Source organism: Rattus rattus, chromosome 8 (assembly GCF_011064425.1).
Source record: "Rattus rattus isolate New Zealand chromosome 8, Rrattus_CSIRO_v1, whole genome shotgun sequence".
Lineage (NCBI taxonomy): Eukaryota > Metazoa > Chordata > Mammalia > Rodentia > Muridae > Rattus > Rattus rattus.
This window is the reverse complement of record NC_046161.1, coordinates 37,529,994-37,543,985: the sequence shown is the minus strand read 5'-3', so window position 1 is coordinate 37,543,985 and position 13,992 is coordinate 37,529,994. Positions and strand designations below refer to the sequence as shown.

The 13,992-nt window shown below is 51.7% G+C and overlaps 1 protein-coding gene across 1 annotated transcript in view; it reads left to right on the top strand.

Moving 5' to 3' along the window:
- Positions 1–6,773: 6,773 nt before the first annotated feature.
- Positions 6,774–13,992, top strand: part of Grik4 (glutamate ionotropic receptor kainate type subunit 4) — a 431,073-nt gene continuing 423,854 nt past the window's right edge. Inside the window, exon 1 of the mRNA XM_032911594.1 lies at positions 6,774–6,932. The gene's annotated coding sequence lies outside the window, so the exon portion shown is untranslated. The remainder of the gene's footprint in view (positions 6,933–13,992) is intronic.

Sequence of the window (13,992 nt, the reverse complement as noted above, 5' to 3'; positions counted from 1 at the left end):
CTTAGTGACCCGGTGAGTTTGTTAGGGGTACTTATGCAAGCATGGGTGACAAAAAGGCAGAGGCATCACCCCAATTCCTGCCCCAGGAGGTTGACTCATGAAGCTGCATTGCTGGAGCTTGGTGAGCAACGTGTGGTCAGCGTAGCCTCTCGGAATCTCCTCTCTGCAGCAGCAGAGTACATGAACCTGTTACATCTTGGGAATTTCCCGAGTCTTTAACTGTGTATTTCCTGAACCTTTTACATTGTCCTTGTTTTCTAAGTCTTTGCAAGGAGGTAGCTACCCAACACCATGCACCTGAGTCAGCTGCACGGGGAACCCAGCACAGCAGATATCTGAAGCCGCAATGCCCTGTGACCAACTCCACAGGGCGAGCTACGGGTCTTCCCTGGTTCTGCTTTGCTTCTGATCCTGGCAGGAGATTAAAGAGTTTAAAGAGTGTATGTATATGTATATGTGTATGTATATGATGTATGTGTATATGATATATATGTATATGATGTACGTATATATGTAATGTATGTGTATATGATGTATATGTATATAATGTTTATGTATATTTATATGATGCATGTGTATATGATGTGTATGTGTATATGATGTATATGTATGTGTATGTGTATATGTATATAATGTGTATGGATGTGTATGTATATGTTTATATGTATATGATGTGTATGGATGTGTATATGATGTGTGTATGTGTATGTGTATATGTATATGTATATGATGTGTATGTGTGTATGATGTATATGTATGTGTATATGATGTATATGTATGTGCATGTGTATATGATATATATGTATGTGTATGTGTGTATGATGTATATGAATGTGTATATGATGTATATGTATGTGCATGTGTATATGATATATATGTATGTGTATGTGAATATGTATAGGATATGTATGTGTATGTGTATATGATGTATGTGTATATATAATGTATGTGTATATGATGCATATGTATATGACTTGTATGTGTATATGATGTATATGTATGTGTATGTGTATATGTATATGATGTGTATGGGTATGTATGTGTGTATGTATAGCATGCGTATATGATGTATTTGTATGTGTACATGTATGTGTATATGATGTATGGGTATATATAATATATGTGTATATTTATGTATATATGATGCATATGTATGTGATGTGTATGTGTACATGTATGTGTATATTTATGTGTATGTGTATGTATATGTGTGCAACTGAAGGTGCTCAAGGAGGCCAGAGGGCTCCGATGCCCCTGGAACTGAAGTTATAGGCAGTTGTGAGCTGCTTGACGTGAATGCTGGGAATCGCACTGGCATCCTCTGGAAGAACAGTATGTGCTCCGAACCTCTGAGCAGCCCAGTGGCTTTCTTGAAGAACCAATGGACGAGACAGTTTCTCTCTTTCACTGAGTGGGAAGTGGAAACTGAGGCTTGCATAGTGGGGCTAAGTCAGGGCCTCACGCTGAGCACCAGAGCAGGGCTGTAGAGCCGAGACGCTTGGACACCTATGGAGGGCAATCCGGATTTTCATTTTTATTTCAGTGTGAGCAGCAATCTTTCTGCCCGGGCTAATGAAATGGAGATAAGAGGTGCTGGGGGGAGGGAGCGGCATGCTAACAGCTGTTAGGAGTGGGCAGAAGCTCTTTAACACTCCATGGAGCCTTTGCAGCTAGCTCGGCCGAGCAATGGGGTGGCATGAGGCTTGGGAAGTGTGCCTCCGTCTCACTTGCCACATGCATTTGCTCTGACAGTACGTGCCTGTCGTGCCATCGGCCGACGACACTGTTTAATCTGGTCTTTTAAAGCTTGAGTAAAATCCAAAGAATATCTCTTCTTCTTTTTAAAAAAAAAGATTTATTTATTTTATATATGACTGCTCCATTTACATGCACACCTGTGTCCCAGAAGAGGGCATCAGACCCCCATTAAAGATGGTCATGAATCAGCATGTGGTTGCTGGGAATTGAACTCAGGACCTCTGGAAGAGCAGGTGGTCTTCTTAACCACTGAGCCACCTCTCCAGCCCCGATATTTCTTCTAACATGAATTCTGTTTGCAGACTCGTTTTGTTAGACATTATCTTTTACCGATGAGCCATGCCTCCATCCAACAGGTGGCAAGAAGGACACAGGGTTTCTCCCGATCTGGAATCTGAGAGATGGGTTCTGACAGGGTCAACAGACGATACTACAATATGGATGTATAATAAGGCTCTCGCTTCCTTCCAGCTCAAGGTTCTTCACTGTGAACAACGCCAAGTCTAGATTTTTGCAAAACATCAAATTTAGTGTGTACCTGTCATGTCATGATTGCCGGGTAGATAATTTCGATCTGATCCTGGCCCATTCTAATATGCCAGAATTCTGATCCCCCCCCCCCGAATAACCCTTATTCTGTATAGTTTATAAGCTCTGTGAACTTGTGACAAACCTTTAGGGGGACCTCGGGGAAAGAGACTGCAGGTATGTTTGATAGGTGTCGGAACAGCCCCCAGCAAAACTCAGAGCTTCCCTGGTGCATCTGGTAGCCCAAGTTTAAGGGGCAAAGACCAGGGGACAGGTTGTGCTGAGCAACTCTCCAGAGATGATTGATAATCAGAACCAGCAACGAGCAGCACCCGACCACTCCTGGATGATGGCAGACAAAGGTGACAGTGACCAGAAACAGCCGTGAAGATCCTCAGAAGCAAGAAACAGGAATCAAGACTCCCCACACCCCATCCCAGGTACAAACTGTCCTGTGGTAGACAGCCTAGCTGCTTCCCCTTTGTGGTGGGGAACGGGCTGGAACCTCTGGTCTAATTGGTCTTCATTCTATGCCTTATTTGCATACACACAGCCAACCAATCAGGTCTTTATAACTCAGGTGCCTAGGCTGTCTGTTGTCAAACCTGTAGTGGGAGAAGAGGGGAAAGTGGGGTTGGGGATTTGGCTCAGTGGTAGAGCGCTTGCCTAGCAAGCGCAAGGCCCTGGGTTCGGTTCCCAGCTCCGAAAAAAAAATAGGAAAAAAAAAAAAAAAAAAAAAAAAAGGAGGAAAGTGCTTTTGCCCTCACAATCTCCTGGAGACAGATTCCTTCCCTTAAGATCCCCTGGAGACAGATCTCTTTCCTTGAGATTCCCCTGGAGACAGACCCCCTTCAAGACTCCTGCTCTAGGGACTGACCTGACCTTCTGTTCCTTCTGTCACTCCCGAGACCCACTTTCCACATATTTGGTCTCCAGAGGACTGCTCTCAGTTGGCATCCCCAGGGCTTCCTGGAGCCTCTTGGTAATTTCTTGGTTGGTACTGGGCTATCAACAGGGAGTTTGGACCTGTCGCTCTTGTGGAGAGACGCTTGATCCTATATTGCCATGGTCACTCCCATGTAAACAAATTCCTCTTGATCATTCACTCTCTGCTGTCTGTCTACATCATTCTTGGAAGGAGGGGGTCAAGACAAGGGCCCAGCCGGACACAGGAGAACCTACCGTCTCCCACTGAGGACAAAATATTCTGCTTCATGGCTGTAACTACTGAGGCAAACTGCAAAGAGGGGAGAAGCTAAAATATAAACACGGAAGAACAAGTTCACAGGCTATTAGAGCAGACAGGAAACAAATAAGTGAGCGTAAACCCTAAGGAGTAAGAGTGTGAAAAATTAGTTCTGCCGGGAAGGGATTAGATAGCAAGGTTGGAGAAGCTTCCGGAAGGGATGATTCCTGAAAGAGTTGAATAGTAAAAATATACTTATGGGGATGGAGGGATGGGAACTGCACAGGTGCACACCAACATGCACATACACACACACACACACACACACACACACACACACATATACACGGACGCACGCACGCACGCACGCACGCACGCACGCATGCATACTGTCCCATGCACTTGTGTGTCTGTGTAGAGTTCCAAGCAGAATTCAACATTCTTAGGCTCAGTGGCATAACATTGGGTGAGCAGAGAAGTCAGGAGCCTTGTGGTTTGGGGACGGGGATTCATGCAAGACCAGAACTTGGACTCACACTTGGCTATGTAGCCAAGAACGACTTTGAATCTCTCTCCTTTCCTCTACTTACTAAGTGGGATGCGGGCATGGGCCACTATTCCCACTTTATGAGGTACTGGGGATTGAGACAATCACTCTGAAAATGGGAGTGGTTTTCCCAGCTTCAAAGAGCTTTGGTACTGGATGAAGCATGCTGTGGGGGAGAGGTGGAAGATGGGGTAGCAGCAACCTTTGACCTGTGCTGAGAGGGCAAGTTGGACTTATGGCTTCCATTAGGTCAGTAGAAAGCCAGGCAGCTTGTGTTCCTGACATCCGTCTCACAGCTGATGGAGGACAGACTGAATGGAGCCAGCCCCTCAAACCCGGAGCCAGCCGGAAGTGGTTGGAACATCCCAAGAGAGGAGATGTGTGGGCAAGCTACTTGGTAGTCGGGGGTCTCAGGCGGCCCCATGTTTTGCAGGCGGATCACGGCCAACTTGTATTGAACTTTCACGGGTGCTTCTGGGATGGATACGGTAACTCAGAGCAAGTACTTCTCTTTGTGGCTGCACCTGAGGCCGATACAAAGAGAGAAGAGCTAAAAATAAACGCGGGAGAACAAACTTATACAGGCTCCAGCAACCAAAGAGCTTGGATCCACCAGCAAATCAGGATGGCCAGGTACACAGAGTTCTGTCTGTCTAGCCCAGCATGGGAGCTGGCTGCGAGTGACGCTTCAGGCGAGAGGGCCCCATCTCCCATCTCCTCTGCCTTTACCATTCAAGATGCGAGGCAGCTCTTGTTGTCTGATCTCTCCAGAAGCAACTTGGAATGAGTTTCCTGCTTCTAGAATTCACCTTGTGTGGGGCTGAATTTGGACGAGCGGCATTAACTACAACGAGGAGAGATGGAGCCAAGTATTAAGCTTCTCGTGTCTTCAGCTACCGAGCTGGGGAGGGGAAGATGGGGATGTGGCTAGGGAATAGCTAAGCAAGGATAAAAGTGGGGTTCTCTGGCACTGGTTTGCATGGTCTCCTTGTTTCTAGGGGCAGAGACTTAAAGAAGACAATCTATCCTCACAAGAAGTGAAGAGACTGGAATTTTCACAAGGTCACAGCTTACCCGTGGAGCTATGCCAAAGACCAGTCCCTCACACCTTCCTTGCCTCATAGAATGAGCTTCCCAGGCCTAACTCTTAACCCTCTATGGTTGTGCTGTTGTTAAATTCTTCCAATAGACTAAGAACCATGCATGTCAGTTGGAAGTCACCGGCTATCACCCAGTCATCCTCCCTTGTTTTTAGAGAAGGAACAGGAAATCCGGGGACTGTGAAGTATCTTATCTTGGTCACAAGGATGCCCTCACTGCTGTCAGCCCAGGGCAGGTACTGCATACGCTACTGTCCTCCTGCTCACGCAAACAAGTTCTAGCATTCCAAGGCAGGGAAAGGCACTGCACAGGCCACCTTAAACTCATTCAGAAGACAGGATTAGATTCACCTTGCCATCTACCTGGCCAAGCTGATGTGAAAGCCTTTGGAAATGACACTTGAATAAATGGTGTAGTCTTGACCCGGAATAAGTGTTTAAAAAAAAAATACTGGACTGAAGAAATGGAGTCTTATCCAAAATGAACTCCTCCTGTCTAGTACGGCCAATCCTGTGCCAACGGAGCACTCATAAAGCCCAGTCTGGAATCGGAGAATGGAAAGCATGCGCTTGCAACCACATCCCTCCCTCCTAGCAGGTAACTCAAGACTAGTCCTGCGTTGCTGCCCTCCCCCATGGCATAGGGAGTGTCAGCAAATATCCTGTAGTGTATTGCCCTTCCGGGCCCAAGAACCAACCAAGTATGTCTACAACAAGCCTTTGCAGGGACTTTAGGGCATGCAGGTGTGAGGGCAGAGGGGAGAAGATTGAGAGGCTGGCTTGGATGATTTCTGGGTTTGTCCAAGGCTGAGACTCTGCATTTGAAATGAGAAGTTAATAGGTTTGAAGAAGTCACTTGTCCCCGAGGCCTCCTAGTCCTCTGTCCTCTCCTTCTCTAGCCTCCCTTTAAAGGTTACTATGATGTAGCCAAATGATCCCTGAACCTCAAACCAAGAAGCTTGGTTCTCTCTTGCTCCTGCCCCTGCTCCTGGTGAACGCTGGGTTTTTCACCTTTCCTGGCTGAGGTTTCTTTATATGTGGCACAAAGCGACAACTTCTCCTAGGAGGTCTGTGTGCATAAACCAGTGGACTACCAAACGTGAGCTGTGGTTCTTCAGCCTCCTGAAACATTGTGGTCTTGGTTAAAGCAAAGCTTCGCAGAGGAGGCCGCAGTCTCTACACCTCTTCCCTAGCTCTGGTCCCTAAAACGCCACCAGGAGTCGCCCTTCGCCCACCGAAGCGGGCCAAGGTAATAACTCCTGCGGACCCGGGCAGGCTGCCCCTTGGCGCTGGGTGGTGAAGTGTGCCCCAGACCCTCATTTGGGGTCAGTCCTCTGCAGCGCCCACCCGGAGCCCCCATCCCGCCCCGCCGCCTCCCGCTCGACCCGATTAGGGAAGCTGCAAGTTTGGCCCGGGTTGTTCGATCCCCCGCTGCCCCGCCGCCCAGCTACCTAGGTCCCGGTCCCCAGTTAAAGGCTCCGCCAGCGAGCGGAGACACTGACGGCCGCGGCCCCGAAGGGACGCCCCCTCCTCGGCCGGCCGCTTGCGGGACCGCCGCAGTTCCCGCGCTGCCCGCCGGGCGGCGCCCCAGTGCCTCTCCGCGCGCCTCCCGCGCTGCCTGCTCCCGGCTCGCTCGCAGCCGGACACAGACTCTGCCTTCGGCTGCTGGCGGATCGAGCTGGAGCCGCCGCCGCCGCCGCTGCGGAAGAAAAAAAAAAAAAAGAAAAAAAAAAAAAGGGGAAAACAACAGCCGGGCCGCCGGCTGAGCAACGTCGGGTCCCCTGCTCGGCGCCCGGAGTGCGGAGCCGCCCAGGTAAGGGCAACGGCCCCCGCGCCGCCCCCGGCCGGCGCCCTGCGCTGTCCCCCCGCGCCCCCCGGGGCTGCGCCGCACCCCGACTTCTGACGTCTCCGCCGCTAGCTCCCTCCGGGCCGCGGCCCGCACCCTGCCTGGCCCCGCTCCCGCCTCCAGCTGCCCAGTCCCCTGCACTCTGATGCCTGCGACCCCGGATTCTCCGCTGAGTCCCCGCCACCTTGCCCCGTACTTCCTCTAGTCTCCATCCCTGCCTGCTTCCCCCTGCGCCTCCTCTTCTCCGCTCCGGTCCTCCCGCTGTGATCCTCCCTTCCCTCTTCCCAGTCCAACTCCCAGCCCAGCCTCTGCCCCCTGCAGGGATGACGGCCCCTTCCCGACACTGGCGATTCTACCCCGCCTCGTCACCCTCGGCTTCTCCTGCGGGCCGCTCTTCCCCGCTACAGTCCTCCGTCAGACCAGCCCCGCTTCTGAGCCCCCTTCCCCCTTCCCTCTTTGCCATCTGTCTTGACCACCCCTGCTCGGGCCCTGGACTCCGGCCACCACCACACCCCCAACCCTGCACGCCGTCTTGCTTTGGGCCAAGCCAGCGTCCTATCAGAAATGACCCTCCTTCTTGCGACTAATGGGCCTCTTAGCCATCCCACCCTACTTCACCCGAGTGGGAAGTGAGGGAAAAACTCTGGAGACCTGCATTGGGCGATGGAGGGGGAAGGGGCTAGGTGGAGGGGGAGGGGAGCTCAGGAGATGTTCTTTAGTGAGGACCCGGCAGAGCCAGAGTGGCTCGGACCTAGCTGCGGGTGGAGGGCGCCCTGGTGACGGCTGGGACAGGGGGTTTGTCCAAGGCGCCAAGAGCACCTGTGCCTCCCTCCCCTGGCTCCCTGGAGCTGAGGAAAGTGAGGGAGGAGGTGGAGCCTGGGGAGAGTTGGCCGAGGGCTTTGGGGTGGGGGGAGGCGCGACCGAAGGGATAGACAGGGCCCGCTGGCCAGGTTGCCTGGCAGTGCCAGGCTATGCAGGCTGAGCTAGTCCCCACTTGGACCTTGGGCTGTATGGTTCTTGGCATCTGTACTTGATGCTGCCATCTTCCTCCTGGTGCTGTTGTCTGGTGATGCCACGCGGTGCCACCTCCCTGCCTCCCTCCAGTGGCTCTTCTGGGCATGTCTCCCAGGGGCCTGGGTTGTCTGGAAAGAGGAGGGGAACTCTGGCTGGGCCTGGCTACTGTGCCTGGCAAGTAGGTACCTCTTGAGACCAGGGCAGGAGGGCTGAGGATTGGCCAAGAAGATTGAGCCCTGCCAGGGACAAAGAGAACTACCTTCTTTTTGGCTCCCATGGGTCCTCTGGTGGTAGTGTCCCTTTCGGGAGCGCTTGGAAAAGCTAGCCTTGAATTCCCCTGGGGGCAGAGCTGCAGGGGTGTGGCTTGGGAGGTAGCAATCCTGTCTTGCCCTAGTCCTGGACTGTCCTAGTGGTGGCAAGGGGCTGGAGAGGTGGGCTGTGTTGCAGCTCTGTCCGGGAAGGAAGCCTCTGGAATTCCACTGGGCCTCCTCGGGCTGCCTTTATTTGCGGAGGCAGTGGCTCATGCTTCATTGTTAATCAGGTTTATTATTTTCCTCACTGGCTGGATGTGTTCCTCAAGGTCGTGACCCTGTAGAGAGTTAATCTAATATGCACACGTTACAGTGTCTGGGTTTGTTTAATTTTCCAGATTATGCTTCTTTCTTGTGGCCCGGGCTTGCCCACCAGCCTTGTGTCTCTATCCAGCTCCACCCCCTGTTTTCCTGGACTTGTCACTTGAGACCTGGAGGCAGGGTTGGCTCTAGTAGTGGGGAGAGAGTAGGTTTGATGGAGGGGGGAGTTGAGTTTTCATGTCTCCCCCCCACCCTTTCCTCTAAACATCTCAATCTTCACTGAAGCTTTCTTTCCCAGCTCTGAAAGTTTGTTCTAAAGCTTCCCAGTCTGGGCTCCCTTAGAATGCAAAGAACTTTGGCGTGATGGAGGGAAGTGGATTGTTTCAGAGAAGATGCAGGGGATCCAGCAGCTCCCTAGGGACTTTTCCCAGAGATGGGAAAGGGGTAATCAGGCCTGGGGGCGGTGTGGACCGAGAGCCCAGCAGGAGGCTGGAGTGGCTGAGGAGGAGGGTAGCCGTGCTTTGTACCTGGAAGAGGCAGGCTTATTCTGCCACAGAGAACTCACCCCTTCTCAGTGACAGACTTCTGCAGGCCTCTGATGGCTGCATAGGAGGCTCACTTCAGCCTTAGTGGCATTCGCTGTGTCTGCCAGCAGCCAAGAGTCATCATATTGGGTGACCCACAGGAACTGAAGCTCAGAGAGCTACACTTACCCAGACTCTGGTTGGCAGTCCTGTGCTCTTGGGAAGGTCCTTGTTGCCTCGCTTTGGCCTGCCCGGAAAGCCCCTCCCAGCGTATGCTTCCCGTTGTTCACCCTTTTATTTATAGTCCCTCCAGCATCAGTGTGGCTGACCACTTTGGTCTCCAAAGCGGGTCCGCATCTCAGAAGCCCTCAGCATCCATGGGATACAGACCACAGGTTTTTGCTTAGAATCGAAGGCCCTCTGTATGTGTGTCCCAGCATCATGCCATGCCAAGGCCTCAGGAGTGCTGTCTACCCCTCAGCACAGGCACCATATGGTCTCATTCACACCTTTTCTCCTTTCTGGCCCTGCACAACCTCCTGACATTAGAACCTTCCATAGCATGGAAGGGCAGAAGCTCTAGCTGCTAACTGGTGACACTCCTGAGTTTCCATCCCCACAACGTTTTCTGTGTGACCTTGGCAGAGCTGCCTAACCTTTCTCTAAGGCTTGCTTCCCTCACCTGTAAAACCTGGACAGGCTCTGCTCCAGAAGGCTGCTGCCGAAGGATTTGGTAGTTGAGGTTGGGCCTCTAGGATGTATTACCTGTGTGGCCCCTCCCCCTCTTTCTCTCGATGGGATGGGTCAGCTACTAGTCCTGCCTGGTGTTGAGAACAACCTGTCCTTGCCCACGTTCCTACCCAGACAGTGGATCCCTGAGGGGTGAAGCCTTTACCTGACACCTGTTCACATTCTCCCTCCCCCAATAGTGCAGGGCCACCCTTCAGCCCCTGTAACCTGGCTCTGTTCATAGTGGGTTGTAAGAACTGTATGTTACCTAATCATACCGGTTTGCTACCTAAAATAGAGGACCCCTTATGTTGAACAAATCTGATACAAACAAATACATCTGATACAATACTATACCACCGAGCCAGGCTGGCTGAATTATGGGAAGGAATGAGAGAATCAATTTAATATTGTATTGGCTGAGAACTCTGCTTCCTCGGCTCAATCACCTGACTGCCCTGTGGGTTAGGAGGAGCATTTGGGTCTCTACAAACAAGGACTGAGGTCCCTGGGGGGCTCTACCATGTCCCATGCTCTGTCCTGTGATGTGAACCAATGACAGCTTCAGACTCCAGCTTCCTCCCTACACTCTGGCAGCATTTGGTTTCGAAAGCAGGGACCGCTGGATACCCTATTCACTTCCATGCAGCCTAGGCTACTCCTGGGTTCCCTTAGCTCGGCAGGGATCCATCCACCCTTCTTTCTGCCCAGATAGGATTTGGGTGGAAAGCCTCCTAGGCACCTGTTCTGGCTAAAATGACAACTCCGTCGATCGTTAATGTGTACATATAGATGGATGTGTGCAGATGTGTGCATGCAGGGGGCTCGGGGATGGGAAGGCTTTACTGGAAGGAGAGTGAACAAAGCAGAGCAAGGGGAAAGGGAACGGGGGAGTGGGCAGACTGGACAGTGCAGGTGAGGAAGGCGTGTCCGCCCCTAGGTTTCTACTGGAGGAGCACAGACTTAATTGAATCCGAGAAGTCCCTGACCAACAGAGGGAAGAAAGGCTCAGTCCACCGCAGCAGGCTGGGAGAGATTGTCAAAGATTCTTGGGCACAGGAGTCTCATGCCGAAAGAGGGGTTGAGGGCTAAGCGGGGGCGATGGCAATAGAAAGGGGGAGCTTGAATGACATTTCCAAGGCACAGCAGAACGCGCAGACAGATTGGTCCCGCAGATGAAGGAGCAGGAAGTGTTGGGATAACGTCGAGATTTCTAGCCCAGGAGCCCAGAAAGAAGAGTAACGCAGTTTTTAGGGATAAGAAAGCCAGAAGGGGACCCTTTTTGCCCAGACTGTGTGGAGCGTTTGGCGACTGGGTTAGTGGCTCAGGAGGTTCCTAGATAGCAACTGAGCAGTCCTAGGCAGAGCGGAGCCTCAGGCGCCGGCTGCGGGAGGACTGTCATCTACCAGATCTGATTCTGGGATCTCACCTCCCATCCTCCTGCCAACTCTGCTGCCCCCTCATGACACCTTTACCCCAAGTCCAGCGCTAGCTCATCCCGGTATCTGTCGCTTCCTGGAGACCAAGTGGAGTTTCTGTCTGAGCGGGCAGGAGCCACCAGGAGCCACCGTATTTCTTTGGCTCACTGAGATGTCCCTAAGCGTGACAGAGCAGGTGCATGTAAATATTTGTCCTAGTTAAGGGTCTTCGACTCAGGCTGATACAAGCGTTTGCCACAGAGAAAAAGTGTGTAGGCTGTGGCACCCCAAGACTTCAGGGGACAGTCCTAACTTTAATACTCAGACCATACTTCCTGATTTTGTGACCCACTCCTCTTATCTGTGTCTAGCCACAGGGTCTTGTTTGCGTGGGTGATAGTCGCAAGTATTGCCAGGTCCCTAAGCTGGCAGACCTCTGAGGCTGTATCCAAAGGCTTCTCAGGACTAGAAAGACCATGAGAAGACTATACTAAGTCACTGCGAGCGCGCAAGTAGGTCCCATCTCCTCCTCCACAGCCGGTCCCCCTCCTCACCTCAGGAAGCAGCTTTATCAGTGGGAAGATGGCCAGGTGGTTCTACCATCATCCTTTAGATTGCGTTTAGGATGCTGTTTGCTGTTTCGGCTATGGAGAGACTGACAAGGAAGCTGGGGTATCCCTCGAGTTACCCAGAGAATGGGGAAGGGATGATTGCTAGGGACCAGGAGGAAATAAGAAGAAGCCCACCTCCAGGGCCTGGAAGTCCTAGCGCTGACCTGAGATTAGGTGACTAGCAGTAAATACATGTTTAGACTAGGAGTTTAAGGACTACCATTAAAGAGGAGGATTTAATAGAATGAGAAATCAATAGTCCGGAGGAGGTTAAGATGTGTAAGTGAGCGGCCGGCTGCAGGGCACTTAATAAAAAAGAAAAGTTTCAGATGACGGAAGATGAGGTAGCCAGGCAGAGAGCTAGACTGATTCCGCTCTCCAGGTGCGGAGGCGAGGGGCAGCCCTCTGCAGGCTCTCTTGGGGTTACAGAGACCGGATGCCTCCCTCGCCCCCTCGAGGCTCGACAGTACAGTGGTTAGCGTTGTAGTTGAGGAAAAGAAAAAAAAAAACCGCAAAAAACAACAACAAAAAACCCTGCTCGACTCTCTTCCAGATTCAGCAATGGGGTGTTGGGGGGACAGAGGCTGAATCAGCTTCCGGAGCCTCAGCCGGTGAGGGAGGTGCCTGGCGGTAGCCGCGCTTTTTCACATTAGCGGGAAGATTGCTTTTTTTTTTTTTTTTTTTTAATTTCAGAACCTGCCACTCAGGGCTGTAGAGCAGTGAGTGGTTCTCAAGCTTCCTAGTGCTGGAACCCTTTAACGCAGTCCCTCATGTTGTGGTGACCCCTCCCCAACCATAAAATTATATCCTTGCTGCTTCATAAGTGTAATTTTGCTAGGGTTTTGAATTTTAATGTAAATATATACTGTGCAGGATATCTGACATGCAGCCCCCGCTGGGGTTGCGACCCACAGATTGGGGAGCACTGCTGTAGAGTAGGGAGGGTACCAAAGGGACAGTCTCTTCTGCTCTTTGGGCGGGGGAGTGGTGGTGGAGTGTGTCTGTCTGTCCTTTTTTTCTTAATTTATTATTTTTTTAAGTCAATGGAGTCTAGACTGGATTTAGAATAAGACACTGAGAAAAGAGGGTGCCAGGGTCCAAGGAGCCATGTGTCTAGGGCCTCAACAGAGCTGATTCAGAAAGCCAGTAGGAACCATCGTCTCAGATGTCAGTAACTAGGGTGTGAGCACGCCATCATTTGAGGGTAAGTGGGGACAGGGTCAGGACTCTCGTCCCAGTTTAGCATCTGAGTTCTGAGATGGAAGGTCACCTGCCATCTGCCCAAAGGGTGAGACAGAGGTCCTTGGGAACACCTGCTCCTCGAAAGGCCATCTTAGGCAGAATAAAGCAGCATTTGCCAGGCACTGACGCTCGTCCGACTGCCGGGAAAACCCGAAAGCCAGTAGGTTAAACAGATCACAGGATCTGGTTCCTGGAAGATCTCGAGGTTGGGTTCCTGTGGATGGCTCTCCAGCCTCTGTCCCCTCCTCGTTTTCTGAGAACAGCCGTCATCAAGTGCCCGTGTGTCTCTCTCGGGTGCTGCTCTGGGTGCAGGGTGTCCTGAGCTGCCCCTCCAGTTCCTGAGAAGTAGGTGCTGCTGTGCCCCTCCCCATGAGCAGACCCAGAGGTACATCGCTTGCCTCAGGTGACACCTAGTGGTGAATAGAACCAGAGTATAAATTAGAGCTTGGGCCATGCTCCTTGTCTTCATGGAGCCAAGATGCCTTACCGGGTGGTTGTAAATGTGGACAGTGTGATGCATCCCCACTCCAAATGCCTGACATACTGTGGATGCTCAGTCGGGGCAAATGACTTCTAAATTTACTAGGTTTTACCTTCTGCCCAACCGTGTCTTTGTGCTTCAGGTCCTCATTCAACCTCCTCCTTGGGAACCCACTGGGATGTGAAGTTTCCCAGTTTGCAAGAAACAAAGCTGGCACCTTATTTTGACCTCTCTGGGGGTTTAATGTAAACACTGAAAGCTCTTGCCCAGGAGGGCGACAGTGGGCGCATGGGGAGTAGGAGGCCTGAAACACACTGAAGATTGTACTTACCTCGTGGGGGCAGCAGTTATTCCACCCCTGTTCCCTCAGGGCTATGTCACAGATGCCATGTATCCATTTGTGACTGTAAGTTTATGGGCACCTGGTGGGGACAGG